Source organism: Gracilinanus agilis, chromosome 1, assembly GCF_016433145.1.
Source record: "Gracilinanus agilis isolate LMUSP501 chromosome 1, AgileGrace, whole genome shotgun sequence".
In the NCBI taxonomy this organism is placed as follows: Eukaryota; Metazoa; Chordata; class Mammalia; order Didelphimorphia; family Didelphidae; genus Gracilinanus; species Gracilinanus agilis.
Window position 1 is genome coordinate 585,252,643 of NC_058130.1, and position 27,659 is coordinate 585,280,301.

The window sequence follows — 27,659 nt, forward strand, 5'->3', positions numbered from 1 at the left end:
TTCTAGATGTGAAAAAGTAGTTCTCCTCATAAGTGAAACGGAAACAACGAAATCAGAAATTTTAATAGCTTTGACTTATTTCCCATATAGAAACAGGAAACATTTCATGGTCCAGATCTGACATTTTCACAGGGGGAAAAAAAAAATATGAGCGTTCCTGTGCGACTCCGAAAAACAATCTCTTTTATGGAGGGATGGTGGGGAGAAATGCTTTGGATATTTCAAAATATCAATAATAAAAAAGACAATGAGCTTGCTTTTGTTGTTTTACCCAAACTGCTTAAGAGTGTGTGTGTGTGTGTGTGTGTGTGTGTGTGTGTGTGTGTGTGTGTGTACACCTATATTCTTTTACTTTTGTGGAGGAAGAGAGTGAATTTGGAAGCCCAGATCCAACGGAGACTCCTAGATCATCCATCCTTCACAGCTTGCTGCTGGGTTTATACCAGTTGTTTTCTGTAACTTCCCTGCTTAGCATTCATCAGACAAGTTAAGGGACCTGAATGGAAAACCTGGCTTTCCAAACCCGCTGTCAACTTCCTGCCCTCCGATAAATGATCCAGAGCCGCTCTCCACATCAGGATGGAAATGTGTTTAGGTACTAAAAACCACTGCTTGCATGACATCATTCCATAACAGATTACACTGTAATGTTAGGAATGTAATCATTAGCATTTAAACATGCATAAAATTTAATTAACCTACTTACCAGTTTGCTTAGAACTTTTGAAGGGCTACCTAGAGTCCTCTCTAAGCATTTTATTGCAGAGTTTTGGAAAGCTCACAAAAGAGAGAAGTTCACTGGGATTTTTCTCCCTAAAGCTGATGGGCCGTGACAGATGAGCAGATGACCCGAGTTAATTATTATTGAATTCGTTATTACTGCTTTGTTGTCACCCAGCTCAGCCAGGGTAAAATGATGACAGTAGGTATCTCATTAAAACAGCTGTTTCAATTATGTAGCGGCAAATATTTAAAAAGCGGGCCTTCCAAGTTTAAAGCTGTTAACAAAGTTTGTTTGTGCGGCTTGTGCCAAGATGATTTGACCGAAAAGGGGGGAGGGGAGCGGGCCAGGCAGGATACAGTGATCATCTTAATTATTTGAGTGGGAGGGGGATAAGCTATTGGAAATCAGAGGTTGTCTGCAAGTTCTCCTCACATTGTGAGGAGTCAGTAGGGATGCCTATGGGGGAGTACAGGAAGAGGGAGCAGGGATGAGCTTTCTTAGGGGAAAAAAGTTAATTTGGGGAGCTCATTCTTCAGCTACTTTAATCTTAAGCTAGCACACAGGCAAAGAATTGTGATGGATTCCGTTCTAATTTTTTTTTTTTAATAGAATCTGGGTCAATGTTTTACATGATGGAGAATTGTCTTCTAGTTAAGTAAGCCCTCTATTTATATACCTTATCAAGATTTAAAAATAGTTTGCTTCCATGCCACCTCTCAGCAGGCACTTCTCATTCTGAACCACAGCACTGTGATACGGGGTTCTCTAGGCAGCTATTGGATATCCACAGCAACAAATGTTTTCCATTAGAAAATGTTTTTCCATTAGAAACACTTATGGAGCAAAGTATGACAAAGTTTTGGATGACAGTATCCCAAGATTCTATGAGTGACATTATATGAGAATATATGGAAAGGACTTATGTCAGATTTTTCTCACCTGATTAGAACCACCACTTTTTTTTTCATAATAATCTTATATTTCAGTGTTCTCTACAGTGTCTTTAACTCTATTTGAATTCTTCAGGCCCTTCTTGCCACCCTTTAAAAACATCTCCTCCCTTGGTGCGGATCCTGATCTCTGACAAAGAACTCCAAGACCAGGCTTTTTGAGGTCTTTCCAGCATGATGGCAATAATTTCAAGGTGAAGAGTCTGATCACCATTATCTTTCTGAAGGAAAAATAAAAAGCCCCTCCCCCCGCAGCCTTCACAGACTACAAAGGTATAGTCTGATGTCTAAGGTCATTAACCCTTTGACTGTAGAGGGCTCAGCACAAGCTCAGTAGCAGGGCTGGTGAAAACCCCCTACATTTCAAAGATATTAGGCTAGTGGTATTATCTTTATATACAAAGAAAAAAGCACTTTAGCTTAAGAATTAGGTCATTGACTGTGGGTGGCTCTGAAGGAATTGAGAAGAGAAACTATTAAGAAAATAAAAGCCTTAAGGCGAGTATTCAAGTACAGTTTAATTCATTTAAAAAAAAAAGGAAATGATGAAATTTGCTTTTAAAATGTGCCTGGGAATAAATTATCCGTATTATGTAATTTCATGTGAGATAGCATTATCTATATCTATAGCATGTATCTGCATATCTATTTCTCTTTCTCTGTATATATTTATATCTATATTGGTCTGGACCTGGGAATTGTTGAGAAAATTCCCTCTATTCCCCTGCATTTCAGACCCTAAAAGAGTTGCTTAAGTCCCTGAGAGATTAAATGTCTTGATCAGAGTTTCATAGCTAGCATATGGGAAACGCTGCACTTGAAACCATGTCATCCTGACGCAGGGGATACTATACCATATGACCTATTATATAAAATTGGCTTAAATGATATGGTTTCACATAATTTTATGTAATGTTATACTAGGTTGTATTATGTAACAATACATCTTGTGCTTTGCATTCTATCTTGTCATGTTATATTATGCTTCATTATATGGCCTATTGTCACATTATGCTAGTCTAAATTACTAAATTCTATAAATTGCACAAAAATTATATTGTAGCATGGAATATTATCATATAAGGTCACTGTGTTATATCATGTCATCTCTTGGTATGATATGCTATAATAAAATAAAATATGATAATATAAGGTAGGTTAGAATATGCTATATTCTATTTCTGCTTGAAAATCTATTTTTCATACTCCCATTTCATATGCTTATGTAGTTCTTTCACTGAAACATTTTGTCAAGAATTCTAATTTAGGATGTGCCCAATAACAACGCATCAAAACAATTTTTAAAAAACTCAAAATCATATTTTCAATGACAATGAATTTAACTAATATATTTTTTCACACAATAAGGTCATTATTAATCCCTTTTAACCTTCCACCTTGAATTCAATACTAAGTATTGGTTCCAAGGCAGAAGAATGGTAAAGTAAGGGCTGGGCAATTGGGGTCAAATGACTTACTTAGGGCCACAGAGCTAGGAAGTACCTGGGGTTAAATTTGAACCCAGGACTTCCTGTCTCTAGAGACCTGGCTCTCAATCCATTGAACCACCTAAACTGTCCCTAACAGATTCATTTTTAAAAATGTATTTGATCCCCTTGCTCTTTGATATCATCCAGCAATAAAGAAGGAAAGTTGTTTGCTTTCAATAAGAAGAGACATTTATTTTATTTTTCTACTAATTAAAATGGAGAAATGAAGAAAAATGTATCTTAAAGATGCTACCTACCATGAAAAGAACTTGAAATTTCTAAATCATGATTGTGAAGTAGAGTATTCTAATGTATGCTGCACGGAAAGACCTGGATGTGCACTAGGATATCTACTGGTTTCCAGAAAACTTCCTTCCCCATCATTATGTAACAAATTTATTTTTATGCTTCTATTACAGTAAGTCATGAATGTTTCCATTTCAGATAATTCTTAGGAAAATTAACCAAGAACACGCTTGAGTTTAAATTTTGTCTCTTCAATCTATTACCTTTGTGAAGCAGAGCATGTCCCTTAATCTTTGTGGAATTCGGGTTTTTGTTTTTGTTTTTCTCAAAAAGGGGATTGAACTCAATGGCCACTAAAAGCCACTCCAGCTCTCAGTCTATATTTTTTTCAAATGGAAGACCAGGAATGTCATAAAGCTGAGTCCTTCTGAATGAAATGTTTCTCAACTCAAAAACCATCTTAGAACAATGTAAAGGCTATGTTTCTGAAACCTCTGAAAGATATGGTTTAAATATAGACACAAAGGGAAGGGCCTGAGGACATCATGATTAGAATATTTCTCTTCCCACAATTTTTAGGATTGCAACAACCAAATGGAAGAAGTATTTCCTGAGATGATGGTCTCTATATGACCTTTCCACTAATTTCTTTCTTTCGCCTTCAGAAAATGTGTACTTATAACTCCAAAAGTACTATCAGTTTTGTTTTGCTTTGTTTTTTTTTTTACTGAATTGGTCACTGGTTCAGTCAAACCAATTATTTTGTATATATTAGCCAACTTTTCATTTTTACATAAAACATTTTTGGCCATGAATTGATGAATATATAAAAACTCCCATCTATTCTGCACTTTTCAGAGCATATTTCACATTTTATAGATAAGGAAATTAGGACATTGGGGCATTAAGTGACTTGTTCACTAGCATTCAGTTAATTCCTCCCATTTATGTGACACTAAAAGTTTACAAAAGTTCCTTTGCAATGAGTCTGTGAAGTAGATAGTGCTACTTCCCTTTCTTTTCCATGCCCTTCCCTGCCATGAACATACATTTCTTCTTCTATCCTATTTTCCTCCCACATTTGGAGAGATTTTGATACATCACCACTTTTCAACCACATAAGATTTAAATAATTTTTTTGATTTTAGATTTTCCCCTATTTTAATTTTAAATATAATTTTTTAGTGCTTTTAAGGAGAGTAATGTATCACAAGACAGAAAATAATCACAGTTCACTATGAACCTAATATTTTAAATGAGATTAACACTTTTTTTTGAGACGATGAGATTTAAATTAAATTGAACAAACATGTTAAGTGTGAGACTCAGAACTAAGTACCAGAGATAAAAAAAAGAAAAGCCCTCAAAGAGATTAAAATTTAGTAAGGAAAAGACACACATACAGGTCTCTAATACAGTTTACAATATGGTACTAAGAAAGCTAAATAGTAATAGGAAATTTAGTAGAGATGAGTGATTTTATTGTTCTAGAGAAATCCATGTAATGAAACTCCTTTCACCAATCTTTAGTCTTAGGGACTCATCTGTCAGTAACAAGAGATTTAAAGACATTTCCTGCACCACTCAACCAGTGTCTGTCAAAAGCAAGACTTGAACCCAGGCAGTTCTCGCACCAAAGGTAGCTCTCTGCTCTCTGTGCCACAATGTCTATTTTTCTAAATTAAATATGTGTAATTGGTGAGGTTAGCCCAAGTAGGCTGAGAAGTGATATATTATACTGACATGACAGTAAGTCACATAAAGATCTTCACAAGCAAGGCACTAAATTAGAATTATTATTAATAAATAATATTTATTTGTCATTTACAAGAATGTGCCTTTAATACAAAGAAAAAGAAATAGGATAGTATTCTAATCTTTTCAAATTGATAGTTTTTCCCTTTATCTTCTCAGGAAACTCCTGAAATTTAATTATTCATTTAGTTTTGATTCTAAATTTTTTCATTCTAAAAATTTTTCTAAATTATAAATTTAATTAAATTAATAAATTAAAATAAATTAATATTTATGAGTATTATACTTAAATTCTTGTTTTATGTTATTTATGAGAAATAAATACATGCCTCAGACTCTCTTCTTTATCTGCACTTTCTGGCTGCCCTGGCTTCTATTAAATCTCAAAGTCCTAGTTTTTTCAAAGATTTTTCCTGATTGACCTTAATCTTAGTGCCTTTCTGCTGAGATTATCTCTAATTTATCTTACATATCTGTATATCCAAGATATGTAAATGAATACATCTTGTTTACATATTATTGTTTGTATATCGTGTCTTCTTTTAGGTTCTACCTTCAGAACATGGATGGAATTTTTTGTCTCTCTATATAGCCCTAGCACTTAGCAAAGTGCCCAGAACATACTAGGTGATTAGTGTCACTCAGACAACAAGAAATTAAGCACTTACTAGGTGTAGGGCATTGTGCTAAGAACTGGTGTTATTAATAAAGCAAAATGAAAGATAATCATTATCTTCAAGACCTTCAAGAGGCTTAAATCCTAATAATAGAAGACAACACAAAAAAAGGAGAATCAAGAAATGAAGATATGACTTGCCTGGGCACCCATCTTAAATAGATATTTTGGAAAGAATTATCCAATCAGAGGGAGTCAAATGCTTGTTTACTTTACTTGTGTCTCTGGTGGAAAAGAAGAAAGGAAAAGAGTAGTTTCATAAATATATACCTGTATTTAGGGATTTTCTACTAACTTTCCTCTTTTTATGCCCTGTTATAGGGTGAACTCCAACAACAATGGAAGGCAAAGTATTGGGAATCAGGCTGTTTGAGCTAGAAGGATCAGATCTAACACTAGAAGTGTCCTTAGTAATGTTCTAGTTTAACAAAAGAGGAAACTAAGACCCCAAAAGATGAACCGAGTGATGAAGCTGGTAAATGACTGAGATGAAACTCCAGCTATTGCTGTAGGATTCCTGGTCTAGTATTCTTTATACCTTTCATCCTTAACCTTTTTTATATGTCAAAAGATGTCCCGTATATTTATAGCCTGATAAAGGCTATAAATTCCTCCTCAGATTACTGTTTTTAATATTTTAAATAAATAGGATTATAAATAAGAATTATTATTTTAATTTTTATATTTAATAATTTTATATGTTTTATTATTGTTTTAATTTTTAAATGAAAAAATTAATAACAAAGTTCCACATAAGTTTTCTGAAGTTATACGATCCATATTGTTTCCCTCCCGGAGCTGACAAGAGTATTATCACACAAGCATATTTCCATAGTATTCATTTTTGTAAGTGAATCATCTTATAAAACCCAAATCCCACAACATATACCCAAATAGACATTTGATAATTTGTCCATTTTCACCTGCATTTGGAATCTTTAGATATCTTTTCTCCCCTGAACACTTCCTCTTTTGTTTCCTCTCTCCATTCAGAGTCTTGCACATAGTAGTAACTCAATCATTTTTTTTCAAATTAAAATGTGAGGTCAGTTCTGGATATGTACATACTGGAAATGACCCATATGCTGTCCTATAGTCCCAGAAGGTCATATTGGCAGACAATAAAAACACATTCCAAAAGAGTCAGCAAACTTGCTGTGTGACTTTTGGCAACTACATTTAATTCAAAAATATTTATAATTAAGATCCTGAACCATTTTCTTTGCCTCAGTTTGCTTAGTTGTATAATAAATTGGCTAGACAAGTTCTAAAATGTTGTGATATATACATGTGTACATATATATTATAAACATATATCTATGATTATAAAAACTTGGATAAAATTATGAATACCAAAGCTGTAACTGACAGCTAGTGTCAGCGTGATATAGAACAGTGATGGTGAACCTTTTAAAGATGGAGTGCTGGCCCCCACCGCTAATCATCCCCTAGAACAAGTGCAGTGCCCACTCCTCCCCCCCAGAGATAGCATACCACACCCCTCCCACTGACCCCCTTCATTACCTCTTCTTATCCTGGACAGGGGAGAGAGGAAGCACTCTCATTGGGCTTTTGGCCAGAGGGGCAGGTGAAGTGAGGAATGTCCTGAGGTGCATGGAGAGAAGGAGGGGGAACAGCTCTGCCCCCAAATTCTTCTAGCTTTCTAGTAATGAACTCTGGTGGGCAACTTCAGGGATGCTCACAGAGAGGGCTCTGCATTCCCTTTTTGGCACGTGTGCCATAAGTTCCCCATAACTGATATAGAAGACTGAGAACGAGCCTTAGAGTCAGGATGTTCAGTTCCTGGTTTGCCTCTGACACATATTGCTGTAGTTATTTGTTTAACCGTGGACAAGGGACTTAGCTTTTCAGTGTCCTGTTCAACTTTCCAAGCCATTAAGATGCAAATAAATTATTGATCTGCCTCAGTGGAAGAAGTTTTCTCTTCACTAGTGAAATTACTTAGGATCTTCCCTCCCCAAAATAATAAAGATAAGTTTCAATAGGTCTAACCTTTAATTTTCATAAATTAACAAAATCAATACACAATGTGCATGTTTCTTTGGGATTTATGGAGCCCTTTTCTTTAAAATAATTTATGGTTCATGTAGTGTAAGTACTATTATCCCATTTTACAGAAAGAGAAATTGAGGCATAATAAAATAATAAGTCCAAGCTAAAGCAATCAGCAATCGGTAGAATTAGAACTCAAATCCAAATTTTCTGATCCTAGGAAATCTGATCCTAGTTATCTTCCCAATGTACCCTGATTCCAGCTCACTTATGTCCTGCAGTGTCCTCAGCACAATTTAAGGTCTCTATCAAATAACTATTATTTGCTAATGACTATTATTGTCTCTGAGCTGTACAAAGACAAGATTTAAAATAATCACTTGCTTTCAAGTGACTTACTAATTGGGGACAATAACTGCAATATTGGTGCATCAAGAATTAACCTTAAATAGATATCAATTTGGAGAAGATATGCTAATATTCCATATTTGTTTGTTAAAATATGTATTTTAAGGAAAAGTTCATAGCCTCTAGGTTAAGAGACCTGGTTCTATATCCTAATTCAAATAATTTTATTTAGGGGCTATTTTATGTAAGTGAAAAAGTAAATATATTTTAAAATATAGAGAAGGAAGTAAAATGGTAAAGATTATTTGTAGAACTTTGAAATAATGATGAATATAAAATAATTTTTAAAAATTGTTTAAATATTTAAAGTTTGTATTACTGAAGAATTTTGGTGGTGAAAGGGAGGATGGAAATAAAGGATCATAGTTTCTTGGTCAGATCTCAGTGGAAAACATGGATATAGAAATTTTCTCACCCCCTTTCCAACCCTAGCTCCTTTTATATTGGTTATCTTCCCCAATTAAAATCCAAACTCCTGAAGGAAGGAACTTTCTTACTTGCTTGTTTTTAACATTCCCATCACTTAGCAAAGTGCCCCCCACATAGCATCTGCTTGATAATTACTTTTTTCATTCAAGAGCCACAAAGCTGCATGAGCTGAAATCTGCCAAAAAGAGCCCATATGAAGAAAAAATTGCAAATTTCACAAAACTCAAACTTTCATTGTTGTCACCATTAACTTTCTTTTTTCTCTAATTAATAAAAGCATTTTTTTCCTGCAAATCATTATCCTCATATGTTTCCATTTTCTCTTATGTCATTGCCGCAGGGTACAACAAACATGAATAATATCCACTCAAAAGAAGATATTTTTGAATATTGTGATTAAGTTCTGAGGAAAAGGGAAAGAAGATCAAGTTAGGCAGTTGTTACTAGCAATAGTAGGCAATTATTACTATTCATTGCAGCCATCAGATCAATGGAAGGATTTATATAAGGTCAAATTGCTGTTGGTTCCAACCTTGTACTTCATATTTATTAAACAGTGCAACAAAAGACTATATCTAGAATCTTCATTAGGCAGTCTCTCCATCTGTGGTTTTTATCATTAAATACCCAAATGCACACATTCCATAGTGTATATGCTTTACACATCAAAGTGCTCCTCATGTATGTACATATATATTCATATATATTTATGTTATATATACATACACACATGTGTGTGAATATATGTATTAATATTTAGTCATTTGAGATTTTCCCATACTTGACTTTGATTAGAAGAAATATCAATAATTAGAACAAGCATTATGCCTATGTAGCTTTAGAATCAAAGATGATGAATGTTGGGGCTTATTTGAAGAATATTATTATTCCTTATTTCTAAGAAGAAAAGAAGATTCAAAATAGTTAGCAAGGAAATAGATGCCAGGACCAAAAGTTTTTCAGTTTTTAGTAAGCAAGTAGTTCAGTAGCCCCATTTCTTTGAAACAGAAATAAAGGTAGAATGTCATCAGCATCACTCTTGGTTGCAAACATCACCAATACCATTTTCCTCCTATTATGGGGATCATAACACTGATCACAATCAGGGAGATAAAACAGCAAGATGAAACTCATTGAAAGCAGCGTTGTATCAAAAGAAAAATCAACTAACCAACTTTAGGGGGTTGGCAAAACCACTAGCTTGAGGTTAGTCATTTAAGAGCTAGTTTTTGTGGCAAATAATTTGCTATCATTGATGATATAGAGACTAGAGCTAAATTTGGGATAATAAAGAAATGATGTTTAATGGAACATTCACCATGGTTTCAGATATTGCCACACAGAAACTTGAACTACATATGACAATTTGGTACCTGTCATAAACTGTCATGTTTTCAGGCAAAAAAATTATTTTTTATTAGCTTTTGTTTTACTTTTTTTTTCTACATCAGATCCTTAATACATGGAGAGTGTGGTGGACTAGAATTAGAAATAAACTTGAACTTTGAGGTTCTGAGTTCAAATACTGAGGAGCACTTATTATCTATGGGATAATGGGTACACCACTTAACTCTCTGAGACTCAGATACTTGATCTATAAGGCAAATAGTCATGCTTATGCTAATCCCTAATTAGAGGAAGGTGTGTTATAGTGCACAGATAGCTGACCTTGAAACTAGGAAGACCTAGGTTGAAGAACCACTTATGGCATCTGGTGGCTAGATGACCCTGGGAAAATGAGTTAACCTTTCAATGACTTGAACTTCAGGCAACTCCTTGGGACTACATAAATCACAAAGCAGATTCCTATTTGCATTGGTAGAAGCGTTAGAAGCATTCAATATCAATAAAATCAGAGATTGAGTCCTATACCTTCCCTAATAGGGCTGTTATCATCCTTGCATATCTCAATGGGTAGTTATTTGTTTTTTTGATCATTGGAGGCTATTACATAATCAATGAATTTTAATATTTTGAGGAGACATAATTTAAATAATCTAGACCAAATGACCTCTCCCTTATGAAAGCTCATTGGAAGTTTTTGTTCCTCAACTTCTCTTCTTAAAGGTTTAATTGCAACTGCCCTCTTATACCAAAGTTAAAGTCATGAATATACATGAATATACACTAACCAGCATCTGACTATTTTGGGTTGAATAGCCATTCGGTAAATATGAGCTAATGCATGCCCTGGCAGAATTAACTTTGTAGTCAGTAGGTGTATAGGTGTACAGAAGGGATAATGAAGCCCAAAATACTGTTACCAGCTTAATATTATTTAATGAAGAGATATGAGAGAAGGGAGAAGAGGAAAAGGAGTCTGTGCTCAGAAAGGCATAATTGAAAGAATGACTCATTTTAGGAATGTGTACTATATGTAATGAAATGGCTTTTAAAATATGTAACATTCTGCAATTCTTAGAATATTTTAATGAAAAAATCTTAGGGTAGTAAATCTGTGTTTTAATTTCACAGAAAATAGCTTTAATTGCACAGGCATGATGTTATGCTAGTTATGTTTATATGATCACAAGAAAAATAAAATTGTCTTTGTAATAGTTTGTTAGGTAAATGTGTATCTTTAGTATTTGAATTGGATGATGAAGAATTTCCAAATGTTTACGGAGTATGTGTAACCCTATTAAGACTCCATATTTAAAGGCCACATTAAGGAAAAAACAGTTGGAGAGGAAAAGTATACTTTTCATTTCTAGAATTCATAAAATGCTTTATTCATTTAGGTTTTGTAAAGCTTCCAAGAGTAGGTCTACTAAAGAATTTTAGTACAAAGTCCTGGGGCTTTTAGGAACAGTTCTGGGACTTTTCACTACACTTTATACTTTTTGAAAAAGGAAAAGTTGCCATAGTAGTCTTTCAATCAGAGGCGTTCCCTTGGTCCTCTGAGACTTGAATATGAGCAGGCAGTGGCCATGGAATATGGGTACTAGTTGAAGTAGAATAAAATTGACACAGAAAGATAATTACTTAGGTTATATTTAAGATAAAAATTAGTGTTCCATGTTCTGTTTTTAGAGTCCTTCAATGAAGTCCTACTTACATGCCCATTTGTGTGGAACAAATATTTCTGGATTCCCAAAGACTAAAGCCCATAGCAAATTCTCTGTCAGTCTCTTACAGGATAGAATGGATTTGAGTATAGGCTCAGGCCTTACATAAATCTATCTTCTAAGGATCAGCTACGACAAGCTTGAATTATCTTACCAGTAGTTTAAGCATCAGAAGATGAATTATTTTCATTTGGAAATATTACAAAAAATATCTGCTATAATAGAGAGGTTGCAATCTGCATCAGTGAAGGGAATAACAATTTTATTAAAAGAATAATTCTTTGACTTTTTGGCTACTATAAATATTCCCTACTATATACCCATGATGGTGAACCTATGGCATGCAAAAGATGGCACTCAAAGATGGCCTCTCTGTGGGCACTTGCAGGTCCCTGAACTGACTGGCTGGGAGGCTGGCCCTGCCCCAAAATTCAAGGGGTGGGGCATTCATTCAAGCCTCTTTCCACTGTTGCAGGGACTGAGTGCTGGGGCTCCACTGAGCTTGGTCCTCCTGCTTGCACTGACCCTGAGTAGAATGAGCAAATCTAGGGCTGAGCCCCAATTATAAGCCCTAAGGGAATGTGCTAATCAGACCCTCCCTAATCCTTCAAAGGAGGATGGTGACAAAATCACACACCCAGCCCAAAGGGAGGGATTGAACCAGATAATGCCTAAATGAGAAGATCCCCATGGAGGCATCCTAGCCACCCCCTCTGCTGTAAAACTAAAGGGCAGTCAGGCGTATAGACAGGAGGTCCTAGGTTCAAATCTGGCCTCAGACACTTCCCAGCCCTGTGACCCTGGGCAAGTCACTAATCCCCATTGCCTATCCCTTACCACTCTTCTGCCTTGGAGATTGACTCCAAGATGGAAGGTAAGGGTTTAAAAAAATAAAGCAAAACAACAATAACAACAAAAAAAACTGAAGGGCAGACTACATGGACTCATGTCTCTTGCATTAAACCCTTGATTCCCCCAGAAACAGGTAGTAGTCTTCTCCTGGATTTTGTTTTTTGTTTTGTTTTGTTTTTGCTCTGCCTATTTCTGCTTTGTATCACTTCATATAGACCTTTCCTTGCTTCTCCACATTGATCACATGAATCATTTATTACAACACAGTAATATCCTATTGCATCCACATGCCAAAATTTGCTTAGGAACTCCATGATTGATGAGTATCTACATTTTCCCCAATTATTTGCTATTACAAAAAGTGTCGGCATATGTGTGTATATATTTACATGTTACTGTATGTGTATGAGGGCTTTCTTCTTCAATAACTCCTTTAGGGTTTAAGTCAGTCCAAAGAGTATGGACCTTTTAATTACTTTGAGAAATTCTAAATTGCTTTCCACAATGGTTGTGCCATTTTACAGCTCCACCAACAATGTATTAGTGTGGCTATCATCCCTCCAACATTGACTATTGTGATTTATTGTCATCTTTGTCAATTTGCAGGGTGTGAGATGATATCTCAGATTTGTTTTGAATTTTCATGTCTCTTATTATTAGTTATTTGGAATAATTTTCCTTTGGTTGTGAAAACACTCTAATTATTCTTTTGAAAATTGTTCATTAATATCTTTGACCATTTACCTTTTGTGGACTGGTGGATAGAGACATAGGTATAGGTATACGTATAGATAGTATACCAAGCATTTGGTGAATTTTGAGAACTTTATTCTATGTATAACACTCCACAGAATGGTTCTTCATTTCATATTTTTAAAAAGTGTTATAATCAAATTGACAGAAAGTGACACACATGAAGAAAAATTATGTTTGGTAAATTCTATTGTGCTGTTTCAATCTTTCTGATATATTTTTGCTATTAAAATGATGAGACCTAACATAAGGACATATAGGACCTTGGTATTTTGCCCTGCTTTACATCTTATCTCAGTGGTTACATTCAAAGAATGCTTAGTTTTCTTTTCTGGTGGGACTCTTCCTGTCTTGTAAGTTCCATGTCCTGATGCTGTCCCTCTGGGATGAAGCTTACTTGAGAAAATGCAGCAGTGAGTAGATGTAACTGGTGTGGGAAAATGTTCCAAATGTTGTGTCAGGTTTTAAGTGACCTAAAAGTCATCTTTCTCCTCCACAGGGACAACAAATGCTAATAAAGATTTTTCAATACTATTCAGAATGATTTCATCTGAAGCTGCCTACACAAATTTTGTGGCCTTTGAGTGTAGCACAGAGTGATGGAGTAGTAAGAACATTGGCTCTGGGGTCAGAAACCCTGGGTTCAAATCCCAGCCTTGCCACTTCACTTTTGTGCTTTTATTCAAGTAATAACCAAAGGGTCCTAAGTTTCTTCATCTGTACAATGAAAAGGTTGGACTCAGCATCCTTCAATTCCCGTTCCAGCTCTAGATCTATAATCCTATCAGTAAATAAGTAAAGCTCTTCAAGATCTTCCTAGCTAGATGAGAACAGACACCTAATAAGTTACCTATGAACTAGGCTCTCAAGCAAAGGAATAGATTCATATTTGCACTGGGTTAAGATTAGGCAACATTATGCAAACAGAAAGATTATTTACTATGGAATTAGGAAATGTGGATTTGAATTCTATATTTGAAGCTTACTACCTATGATGACCATGTAGAAATTACTTATCCATCTATCATCAGTTATGGCATTCCTAAAATAATGTATTTGGATTAGATGGCTTCTGAAATCCCTTCCAGTCTAGATAGATGACCCTAGTGAGGAAACTCCTCCTATTAATGCAAATTATCTCCTGCTCTGCAATTTATAAACTTACTGAGTTGCCTGGGGCCCTGAGGTTGAGTGACTTGTCCATTATATATTAGATAGAAAATTGGAACCCAGATCTTCAAAATCCAGATACTTACTCTTCTATGTTTCTTCTCCTACATTTAATATTTATTGTTCTATTAAAACCTTTGCCTTTGGTAATTTTTTACTATTACCATGTAAAAGTGTGTTTCTAAAGGAAGACATGCTAACATATTTGAGTCTTTCTGTGAAATCCATATAATTTTAAGGATTTTCCCTATTTGCATAATATTTATATTCAATGTTAGAGGTGGCATGGTTGTTTGGAATTTTTTGTTACTTAGCCTGATTTTTTATTAACTACACTGTTGAAAGAGTACCATCACTAAACTTCATTTAAAGTTTTTATTTTATTTTATTTTGCTAGTGGGATTAAAAAGATGAATAGTAATAGAAAAAATATTTTTAGTTGGACCATTGGTAGCAAAAGCAATTATCCCATCAGAATATGCCTACTGAGTCTACATGAAGTATAGAAGCTGTATGTATGGAGCTTTAGGATCCAATGGAAAATAAACATGTTATTTCTCCCATTAGTTTAAAAACAATATGCAAACATTCTCTGAGACTAGAAATCTATGGATTTGGAACCCAGGGTGTCATTCTTCTAGCTGACTGGATTTCGGTAAAGCTTTGAGATGTCTATGCTTTTCTTAACCCCATTAGTCAGTTTGTTTAATTATTAGGTTAACATTCCAGTTTTTCAAAGGGATACTGCAGCTTGCTTTTCAGATATTGTACAAAGCACTACCACAGAAAAAAGAAAATTCTTTTGACATTTGGAGCATATAAGTCAGAGAGGCTTTTTGTTGAATATAAACTTCATTAATTACTTATTTATAGAGGTCAATGATATTCCTTTTCTTCAAATTTATTAACTTCTCTAATATAATATGATGCCCCTTACTCTCTATCATTCTATATCATATATTTCCCCACTCTTACTTTTTACTCTGATTCAGCAGGATAAATGCATCAACAAACAAAAGCAAAAATGTGACAATCTTCCTGTTATTCTACATCCAAAATATTCCCACCATAGCAAATTTTGACTTATTAAAGAATATTACATTCTTTGTTTGTGGTCTTACGACACATTATAGCAACGCTTTAAGAAGACTGCATAATGGTGCATATCTGTAATCTCTGCTACCTAGAAAGCCCAAGCTTCAGAGTTCTGAGCTACAGTGGGACAGAAGCTTATTTGGCATCCTAAGTCTGGCACTGGAGTCACCAGACTGCCAAAGAAATCACCATGGTCACAACACAGATCCATTTCATTTCTATATATCAGGCCAAAGTTTTGGCCTCAGAACGAGAAAACAAGAATCCCTAAAAAAGACTCTGCTATTGGGAAAGATTGAAGGCAAAAGGAGAAGTGGATGGCAACAAATAAGATGGACAGTGTCACAGACACAAAAACATGAGATTGGACAGACTTCAGATGTCAGTGGAGAACAGAAGTCTCCGGTGTGCTATGGTCCATAATGGCAGGAAGAGTGGGACACGACTGATATACTGAACAATAACAAAAGTTCCCAGGTAACTCAGTGTTAATACTGCCCATGAATGGCTACTGCAATCTAGTCTAGGCAAAATAGAAAGACCTTTTCTTAAAATTAATAATAATAAGGAATAGACTTTCACTTTTGGGAGAGCGTTACATAGGATTTTGTTTCATTTTTTAAAATTAGCTAGACACATATAACAAATCCTCTACTCATTTCCTCTCTCTACTTCTGATCTTTGCCTCCTAACATAATAGGGATTACTATTATTACTACTTCTACAACTATCAACTTACTTCAATGGCTACTACTAGATCAAATTTATATAGCACTTTCAAGTTTGCAAAGTATGCTTCAATGTTAACTCATTTGATGCAAAACTCTGTGATATATATGCTATTATCTCCATTTTGCAGATGAGGAAACTGAAGCTGGGAGCGATTAAGTGTCTTGCCCTTAGTCATCCAGCTAATAAGTATCAGAGGCAAGAAAAAACTCTAGGAACCCTGATTCCAAGCCCAGAGCCCTAGTCACATAGCCTTTTGTGGTCCCATCTAGCTAGAGTTATCTTGAAAGGATCCATAGTGGGGTTGAATTATTTAATAATCCTCTACTATATCTTCTGTAAGTGCTCTCCTACTACTATCTAAATATTCTCTATTCTCATGTAGATCCATAAAAGGATGCTGAGGACTTATGGGCAATTTTCCTTCTTTGTTTTTTCTTCTGAATTTAAAAATGTGTAATGAGGATTTACTCCCCAGAACTCTAAATCCCAGCTTCCCATGTTCCCTCTCACATTACATGCTAACGTAGGGAGGATATAAGTTTTGTGTGGCTCTGCCCCTCTCTTCCCCCCTTTCCCCCATCAAGCTGGGAAAGGAATTTTATGCCAGGCAGGAGAATCTACACACATGGGTTTACATTTTGTTATATAATTAGGTTTGAACTTTTATTTCTTTTAGTTTATTTTCTTTCTACTTCAAGTGATTATTAATAAAATTTATAAAATATACTTGGAGTTATTGGATATTAATTTAAATCTTACAAAAATATAATACCATACATCTAGTATATCATAAAGGATATTCTTTATGAAGCCATTCTTTATTATATATGAATATATAGTATCTAAAGGGTGCTATTTTTATTATAAAATAAATTCTATACATACTTCCCTAAATAAAGCACTATGTCTAAATTTTATCTTTTCCTCATTTAAAAAAATAAATGTTACAATGGTCCTCCACTCCAATTTAAAATTGCAAGAAACAGAGACAAAATGACAGGCAGAGAGTAAAAACTCTTGTACTAGAGAAGCATAGTCAAACAAAATGAATCTTACACAGTGGCTATATCCAAAAAGGGATATCTCTGCACATTGTGTCCATCAAATCTCTCCCTGCTCCAGTTCATTGTCTATTCAACAACTTAGGTGATTTTCTTAAAGCACAGTTTCAATCATTTCACCCACCTACTCGATAAATTCCTTCCTATTGCTTCTAGGATCAAATACAAAATGCTTCATTCATAGGCCTTCAAAAGTCTAGCCCTTTGGAGGGCAGCTAGGTAGCTTGGTAACTCAGTGGATTGAGAGCCAGGCCTAGAGACTGGCGGTCCTGGGTTCAAATTTGACCTCAGATATTTCCTAGCTATGGTGACCCTGGGCAGGTCACAACACCCATTGCCTAGCCCTTACCACTCTTCTGCCTTGGAACCAATACACAGTTTTGATTCTAAGAAAGAAGGTAAGCATTTTTTTAAAAAAGCCTAGCTTTTTTCTACCTTTTTTAGTCTTCTTTTACCTTACCCTCCTCACAGACTCTTCAATTGAGTAACACTGAACTTCTAGTTATTCTATGAACAAGACATACCACCTCTTAGCTGCAGGTATTTTTTCTGGCAGTCTTAAATGCTTTCTCTCCTTTGTTTTCTCTCCTTTCTCTGATTCAACTACTGACCTCCCTGACTTCAAGTTCCAAATAAAAATCACACCTTCCCTAGGAAACTCCTTCCTAATTCCAATGCTTTCCTTATGTTAATTATTTCCTATTTATCCTGTATATGACTCATTTTGTATAGATTTGCTTGCTTGTTGTTTTTTTCCATTTGATTCTAAGTTTCTTAAGGAAAGAGACCATCTTTTGCCTCTTTTTGTATGACCAGTCCTTAGTACAGTGCCTGACTCATAGTAGTGTCTTCAAAACTGTTAATAGATTGATGGATTGACTTCCTCAAAAACTTCCTTATTTGTACATTCTTTTTCTTATATATCCCAATTATAAGAAATAGCAAAAATTTATCCTCTTCTCCTTCTTTGATACACTAATGCATGTATTCTTTCTCTTAGTCTTCCTTCTTTTCCCCCTTTTTATCCATTAAACAGAACCAACACATTCTCATTTGTATTTATTTTTTAATTTAACTCCCTTGTTGCCCTTTGAAGATATTCTGGTTCACAAGGAAAATATTTCTTTTTCACTGTTAGAATGTTAGTGTAACATCACTATATTGCATCCAACTGATAAGATAAATTTATCCTTCTTTGTTTCTATGAACTCATATTTGTGTTACAAAGTTCCTGCTTGGTTCTGGTCTTTCCATCTGAGACAATAGAGGTATTAATAGGTTTACTACATATAACGTGTTTGTGAGAAAAGTGTTTTAGAAGTAATGTTTAACTGAGTTATTATTGTGCTCATTAACCCTATCTATGACATCCCATACTAATGGAACTTACTATTCTCATTTCTTCAACAGTATGTTTCATTTTTTGAGAGTTTTATAGGTTCATAGATTCTAAACCTTCTCATTTTCAGGATGAAGAAACTGATGCCCAAAGAAGTTAAGGGACTTGCCCAAGTTTATACAAGTAATTGGTAGACAATTTGGCTTTTGAAATCAGGTCTTCCGCTCTTTTAACTATTGCCAAACTCTGCTGTTAGGTTCCCCATTCACACCCATCTTTCCTTCACACAAAGGTTTTCTTAAAGTCATTTATTTGCAATTGGTTGAAGTATTCAGTTTCAAGAACAGTATATATTATAATGCCTTTTCATAATTTTTCAGAAATTGCCAACAGGTCTTTATTTTTTTCAAAGATTTAATCAAACAAGTCAAATAATTCATGATTTTTAGCACTATAACATCACATTATATCATGCTCTGTATCCTTGAAATGTTTTTCACAGTTCACTTTATTTTTTTTTATTTTTAAATTAAAATATTTTTCCATGCCTACATTTCATTTTCTTTCCCTCCACTCTATCCTTCCCCTTCCCGGATCCAATAAGCTCTTCCACTGGGTTATACGAATGTTATCATTTATACTTATTTCTATATTATTCATTTTTGCAATAGAGAAATCTTTTAAAACAAAAACCCCAAATCATATATCCATATAAACAAATGATAAGTCATTTGTTTTTCTTCTGTGTTTCTACTCCCACAGTTCATATGGATAGCATTCTTTCTCATAAATCCTTTGGAATTGTCTTATATTAGCAAAGTCCATTACATTGTATTGTTCCACATGTTTCACTTTCTCTGAATAAAGTTCTCTTGGTTCTGTTCATTTCACTCTGCATCAGTCCCTGGAGGTTCTTCCAGTTCATATAGAAAAGCACCAGTTCATCAATCCTTACAGCACAGTAGTATTCCATCACCATCATATACCACAATTTGTTCAGCCATTCCTCAATCAAAGGATACCACCTCATTTTCCATTTTTTTTGCCACAAAGAGTGTGGCTATGAATATTTTTGTACAAATATTTTTCATTATTATCTCTTTAGGGTATAAACATAGTAGTGGTATTGCTGGATCAAAGGGTATGCATTCTTTTAAAGCCCGTTGGACATAGTTCCAAATTGCCTTTCAAAATGGTTGGATTAATTCACAATTCTACTATCAATGCATTATTTTCCCAATTTTGCCATGACCCATCCAACATTTATTATTTTCCTTTACTGTCATATTGACCAATCTCACAGTTCACTTTAAAATGAAATGTAATCTGCTTTATATATTAAAATGGCACACTGAAAAGGTGTGTTAGTAGTATTCCAGTAATTATGATGAAGTTAAATAACCCTCAAAGACTTTCTTACCCTTTCCTTTTTGAATGGAAACATGAGATTACTTGCTATGGTTTAGGACATATCATGGAGAGATGGAAATTAATTGACTTTCAAAGATGTTAAACTTGTGATTATTATTATTATTATTATTATTACCAGTGGTTCTAGTTTAACTACTGAGTACAAGTCAATTGACTGCTTTAGGATTCTGGATTCTCTTCAATAATATCCCTGGCATCCTTACTTTCCCCCTTTTGCATAAATTCATTGTCCAATTGTAGTCAGATTTTCAATGGTAATTCGCTATACTAGAGCTGTCTTCTAGGCATGACAGATAGTAGGGAACATCTTTCTTTCCTTCTTTTAGTATTTGGAAATTATTTCAATATTCCTTAATCCTCTTGATTTCTCCAAATAAAGGATATATTTAGTGCAAATATAGTAAACGATGCCATCAAAGAAGTCATATAAAAGACCTGCTTGATCCATCTACACTTGGTAATTTGAATAGGACTTTATAAAATCATAGGCAAGCACAAATGTTGAGAAAAGTACATAATTCATGCATATTTGTAATGAGTTTTATAATTATCTTTGTATTCATCAAAGAATCCCAATAGCATAAGGAATGAAACGATGGAGGTTTGGCCCCAGATGACTTTCAGTCTATGGTGCATTGCATTGTAGGGTCCTATTAATAATTAAACTATCTGTCACTTACCAACAACATACATTCTAGATTAAATTTAAGCAAAAGGGGGGGAAAGATCATTTGGGACTGAATTAGTGGGCTTTGGAGTGAAATAAATAATAATCAAACATCTGTGTTCTAAATAGTACGTGCTTTATCAGACAAACAACTGTTACCGTCTCATTGTATAAAATTGCTTGGGGAAAACACCGCTAACTGGAAAGCAAAGTCTTGTTTAGGGAGTAGGGATTGGAAAGTTCATTAACAAGTAGGAAAGTGCCTGAAAGTTGCCTTGATGGTCCTGGCAGCAAAATGTATATTTACTTATTCATCGGACAGTTCAAAATATAGAGGTAGACAGTAACATTTCATATGCCTGTTACCCATCTCTAACTTGTCTTAAACAGCTATGATCCTTAGGAGCTAAGAATGAAAACATAATGTCAAGCTGCATTACTGCTGAGTGGTTTGGTACCTTGTCTTCTCTGAAGGTTAAAGAACAGAATTTATTTTTGGGAGAAGGAGAGAGGCCCTGGATTATTAAACAAATGGGCAAAGAGGGACAAATTAATATTAACTCACCTCGGCCAAAGCCTGCTGTAGAGGACGTGACATTACAGTATCACACTCAAAAAAATGTGTCTGAAGAAAATGACCCAAATAAAACCAGAAGTAACCACACAATTCACTAAAGTTTGGGCAATATTTTGTAAAACAAATATGAGCTCTAACTTTTTGTTTGTTTGTTTCATCCTCTTCCCATGACATTTAACTCAGAACCCCTTGTCAATCTAGCTAGGCTGCCATCAAGGTTGTCAGAGTAGATACGATGATTAGCAATTCTGATCATATATTAGTCTGTGTCTTCACATCTTCCCTCCTCCCCCACAACCTCACTGCATTTTCTGTCTGTGCTACCGGGATCGAATGGAAGGGACAGCGTTGGTGGATAATGGGAAACTCTGCAAACTCACATGTGTGATCTTGGGAAAATTGGGATGACTTCTTGCAGATGCCTTGTTCTTAATTACAAGCTCTTTCTTGAGCTCCTCCTCTGCACTGCCGGGCTAGGGACGACTTGGGGACTACAGCTTGGTATTCAGCTACCTTTCAGGCAAGTGGCTGTCTGTTTGTCTACTCCTTAGGTAACTGTGTTAAAATATCCTATTCCAGCTGTAACACTTGTTTTACAAGAGCCCTGGTTTTGTCTGACACAATATGGAACAACATTTGTCATTCGTTATCAGGGGTGATATATTTGTTAGCCTGCAGAGAAACATCTGCTGTGCTTTAATCTCCAGTGTGCAGGCCAATATTCATAGGATACAGCTGCATAAAATCACAGTATTAGATGGGGCTGTCCAGTCTGACATGAAGGCTAGCTGGCAGGCAGACAGAAGCAGATTTTATTATCTCCCTTTTACATATTTATTTATGTCAAATATTTCTGAGAATCCATACATTATGGCTCCTTTTATGCATTGTTGTTCTGCAGTGACAAGCCATCGACATCCAAATGAGAAATTTATGTTACATATTAAATATGGACATCTGAATGATTATCAAATCTATAGAAGCCAAGCCTGCCCAATCACCCCTAAATAATGGATGAGGAGTGGATGTGACTCAATTTGTTCAGTATAAAACCTAGACGACCTCTGTCTCTCATTTCATCACTGCGGCACTGTCATTATTTGCTTCTATTCATCTCACTTGGCATCACTCAATAAAATCTGCACATGATAAAGGGAATAACCTTGGTCAACAGTGAGACTAAAGAAGGGGGGGAAGATCATTTCCTTTAGTCATAGGTAGAGACCTACTGGTGTCCATTTCCTTTGTTGTGCATCAATATATCAAAGCTCGACGAGCCTCCAAAGTTTGTCACACAGATGCTCCTTGTAGTCTCAAGAAAGCAGAGGACTAAAATACGAGTGAGTAGGGACAGGAGAGAGGCCACAGTGCTATATCAAACTGAAAAATTTGGTCTAGTTGAATGTTCTTGCTGAGGAAAAATCTGTGTGGAGTTAAAAGAAGATAATCAAACAAAATTTATTAAAAAGAAACTTTTATTGTGAATGTAACTTAAAAGTTTATTCCATATATTAAAAAAGGATATTCGGCAAAATTCTGTTCTGTGCAACTTTTTACTAAATCATCTGTGACTTCTTCACTTTAAAAATTAGTTTAGTTCTGGAAAGTAAGATAGAAAAACATTATCAATATTGGACCAAGTATCTACATAGTATTTTGTTTTAAACAATGACCCAAAGGACTTGGAGACCACTGAGGACAGAGTTTAAAGCTGCGATATTTTATTTATTTATTTTAAACCCTTACCTTTTGAATTAATCAGGGACTAGGCAGTTGCGTTTGCAATGATTCACCCAGAGTCACACAACTAGGAAAAGTCTGAGGTCAAATTTGATCCCAGGTCCTCCTGACTCCAGATGTAGAGTTCTATCCACTGTGCCACTTAGATGTTCCTGGGTAGCTTATTTTTAAAATGAACTTCATTTGATTCTTTTCTGGGTCTTCAATAAGAAGTGTTTTGCTATTTGGTTTGTGAAGACTTTTTTTTTTTGTAAGTTAAACTTTGAATTAATTAAAAAAAAGAAAATCAATAAAAACTTGATTAGTTAGGACAGATTATGTGATATTGCTATGACTCAGTGCTTTTTAATTTTTTTCTAATTTTACCAACATAATTCATAATACTTATTTTTTATATTTGTCATAGTTGCTATAGGGCACTTTAAAATCCATATTTATGTGTAAAACAGTATATATAAACATGTATAAAATGTGATTCTTGTCCTGAGTAAATAACAATAGAATTAGGCATATGAATATATAGTTGAGTTATATCAAATATGAAATGAAATGACAAGAGAATAGAAGAGAATCATATATAATGACTGTATTGTCAAGTGCTTACATATATGCAGGATAGACTATGATTGTTATAGGATTACATATATAAAAGGGAGCAGGATTTGCATAGACATAATCATGAGACATTCTGGGTGAAAGATTGATATGAACTAACACCCTATGTTAAGAAAACAAATAAATACTGAACAGCTGAAAAAAATGAGATTTCCTAAAGTGGATCAATACATGATAGAGTACTTTGGTCAATAGATTGGCAGTCATTTTTCAATCATGTCTGACTCTTCCTGAACTTATTTGTAGTGCCTTGGCAAAAATACTGATGTAGTTTGCCATTTTTTTCTCGAACTCATAAATGAGGCAAACAGGATTAAGTGACTTGCCCAGGGTCATACAGCTGGTAAATGTCTGAGACCAAATTTGAACTCAGGCCTTCCTAATATGAAAATGAGAAAACCATGATATGAGAAAAGCATTGAAATGAAGGCTCAAAAAAATGTTCCACATTTTCAATACCAAGAGACAGAGAGGATGACATTTACATGGAAATAAATTAGTAATTATAAAGGGGAAGTTTTATGGGAAAGAGATGAGATTAGTTTTCTTTCTTTATTCTTTCCTGGACCTGTGATTTGATTGGCATAGGGTATTCCCAGTGAGGAAACTTCCTCTACCAAAGCAGATTTTCAATTGTTCTTTAATTTATGTACTAGAAGTTATCTTGGGACAATGGGAAGTTAAGTGTGATCCACTGCCCAAAGTCAAATAGCCAATATAATGCAGAGGTGGTAATTGAGTTCAGGTTGTACTCACTCCTCATTTTCAATTCAATTCAATAAATGTTTATTAAGCCTCTACTATATTCCAGGCACTGTAAAAAGAAACTGTTTTTGACCTCAAATAAGTTTACAATTTAATGGGGGGAGACAACACACAAAAGGAATTTGGAAAGCTGGGTGGTGAGGGAAAAGGGGGTCACCACAGGGTACCTTCTGGAAGGTCATCTTCTATCCTGGAGTTGAAACCAAGCAGAGTTGTGGATGGAAAATAGTGATCAGTTAAATGCTCTACCTTGCAGCTCTCCAGTCTGAGAGGAGAGGAGGCAGAGGGAGGTGGGAAGGTGTTGAGTATCCCAGTGTGAATTAACAGCATTCGTGATGAGATTAGAAATACTTATCAGGAGAACTTTGTACTTAGTAACAACAATAATGTATGATGATCAACTGTGAATGTCTTAACTATTTAGCAACAAGGCAAGGAGCCAGGACAAATCCAAGAGGCTCATGACAAAAAAAGAAAAGAAAAGCAAAAGCATATCTACCACTATGAAAGGAATCGCGTTCAAATATAATTTGAAATATGCCATTCTTTCACTTTATTTCTTCCATCATTTTTTCTCTCATGTAAGCATTATGTGTCTTCTTTCACAACATGACAAATATGGAAATATGCATTATATTATATTATCATATATGTACGATCAATATTATATTACCTACCTTCTTGGTGAGAGGAAAGCAGTGGGAAAGGGAGAGAGAACTTAGATTGCAAAATATCAGAGAACAAATATTAAGAAATTATATTAGGGGGCAGCTGGGTAGCTCAGTAGATTGAGAGTCAGGCCTAGAGACCTGAGGTCCTAGGTTCAAATGTGGCCTTAGACACTTCCCAGCTGTGTGACTCTGGGCAAGTCACTTGACCCCCATTGCCCGCCTTTACCACTCTTCCACCTATGAGCCAATACACAGAAGTTAAAGATTAAAAAAAAAAGAAATTATATTAACATGTAATTTGGAAAAATTTTAAATATATGAAAAAAGAAGTATTCAACTTATTCTGGAAGGACTATCTTTGTCCCAAATGGCAGAAACAAAATGGAACTGCAGATATGTGAGGCAGTGGGAGATCTGAGTTCAAATCCAGCTTCAAACACTTACTAGTTATGTGATTCTGGGTAAGTTACTTAGTCCTGTTTGCCTCTGTTTCCTTATCTGTAAAATGAAGTTGGAGAAGAAAATGGCAAATCACTTCAGTATCTTTGCCAAGAAAAACCCAAATGGGATTATGAAAAACTGGACTGGACAAGACTGAACAATAATAATAACAAAGCTATAGGTATTGGGCTGGCTTGTTTCTACAATGCCACCATTTAAACCTTGGTAATATTGAGTTGAATTTGAGATTCAAAGGGAAATAGTCTACAGTCAGTATGAAAATCTGAACAAGTACAAGCCAAAAGAATGAATATAATCTTAGGCCATTTGGAAATCAAGAACTAGGGATATAGTAGTTTTGTGGTATTCTCCTTTGTCCATACTATATTTGGAGTCTTGTCATCTGGCTATAATAGTTTAGGAAGTTCAAAGATAAACTGGAATGCACTCAGATGAAGATGGCCAGCATGATGTAGTCACTAGAAGACATGACAAACAATGTTCAGTTGAAGAAGTTGGAGAAGATTAGCCCAAAGAAGATAAGACAATGGGAAAAATGATAAATAGTTCCAAGTATTTGAAGGGCTGGCTATGTAGAAGAGGGATTAGGTTTATTCTTGGTCCCAGATGATAAGGCTAGAGGCAATGAGTAAAAGTTATCAGTAGGCAGATTTAGACTTGATGTAAGAGAACAGGGTAGTGGTTGGTAGAAAACAAAATCTTTAACAGCTAAGTAGAATGGACTGTCTTGGGAGGCAATGGATTCTCTCTCACTAAAAGTCTTGAAAAGGATGCCATATAACTAGTCTTTGGAGATATGATCAAATGCATTTGTGTCCAGGTGCAAGCTGGACTTATTGATTTGCTAAATTCAACTCAGAATTCCTGTGATTCTTATGAGGATTAAAGTTTTACTGAAACAACAGGAGAGAAGATAGTGATTTAAGAGTTATCAGCAGTTATTATTGTTAAAGCCATGAGAATGAATCAGCTCTCCTGAGGATTAAGAGTCTCTGAGGAATCTTGTGGTGTGCCAGAGGGAGAAGAAAGAAGAGAAATCATGAAGGCAAAGAAATCAGAGAAGTGAAATCAAGAGTAGGTAAAACTGGAATAAAAAACAGATGCAATCATGAATAGGGGCAGAAATTGAGAAGCTGCCTTCTATAGTAGTATAGTATGCCATCTAGATAAGGACAATAATGTGGGTACATTTTTAGTCACTTTATAAAATAATAAAAGCATTTATATCGAACATTGATTCTACTATTTGATTTGAACATTAGAATAGTACTTCTAGGAACAACAGGTGGCACATATATTATTTTCCTAATTTTGGGGGGGGGCAGGGAGAAAATATATACTTAGGATAAATGATTTCCCTGAAATCTCATAAAAGAAAACGGCCTGAAACTTCATACCAGGCCTTCTAATTCCAAATTAAGTATTTTTTTCACTCTACTGTTGCTTCACAATACATTTAAAAAGTGGTTATTATTAAGATAATTAAGATATGCTTTCCTCAGGAATTATTGATATAATAGGTATTAGTAAATAAAGAAAACAAATATAGTAATAAGAGTGTTTGAGTTTTTTGGAGATGGTGTGATCAGTGGTGCCTTACCTCTAATATAGATTTTGTTTACATTATACAAGGGCACTGGAAATAAAATAGTCTTTATAGCGGTCTATCCATTCATTCAGACCTTAAAAGTTATCACTTAATTACTTCAGGACCTGAGCCAGTGTCTCTTAGTTAATAATCATAATAAATTTTCTTTTTTGTTTTTTAATATTATTCAATCTCTACACATGTTTTTAAAAATTCATACTATGTTAAAATACCTTCTATTTTATAAAAAAAAAAAAGATAAAACAGTCGTCTTCAGTCAGTTTTTGCCTCATTCATCTTATGGACTGAATCCTAAAATTGCTTTTATTACAAAGCATAAAGGTCTTACACGAAAAGGATTTAAATGGGCTTGTGAGAAGTG